The sequence below is a fragment of the Camelina sativa genome, chromosome 2, assembly GCF_000633955.1.
Source record: "Camelina sativa cultivar DH55 chromosome 2, Cs, whole genome shotgun sequence".
Classification (NCBI taxonomy): Eukaryota; Viridiplantae; Streptophyta; class Magnoliopsida; order Brassicales; family Brassicaceae; genus Camelina; species Camelina sativa.
In genome coordinates, this window is record NC_025686.1 from 743,224 (window position 1) to 743,561 (window position 338).

Here is a 338-nt window from a genome sequence, read left to right on the forward strand (position 1 = left end):
TTCTGCAAGATCTTCGTTTCCTTGATTAACAGCTTCAACTATCTTATATATTCTTTCCGTCCGTAGTTTGCTCTGGTTCATGGAAATATATTTCAGTCTGTTGGATTCTATAGTTGTGAACGCATCTACCAAAAATTGCTGATATAATTTTCCCGACATCACAATCGCTGAAGATTCTTGATATCTCTCAAATATACGGAAAGCATAAAATTCTCTCATCGAAACTGTTTTCCTTTTTCGTCCAGCCGTATCTACAAAACCAATGTCAATACCTAACCTGTAACCATCCTCTCCATATGGAAACAATAATGGATATTGAAGTGGCAAGTAAGCTGGAT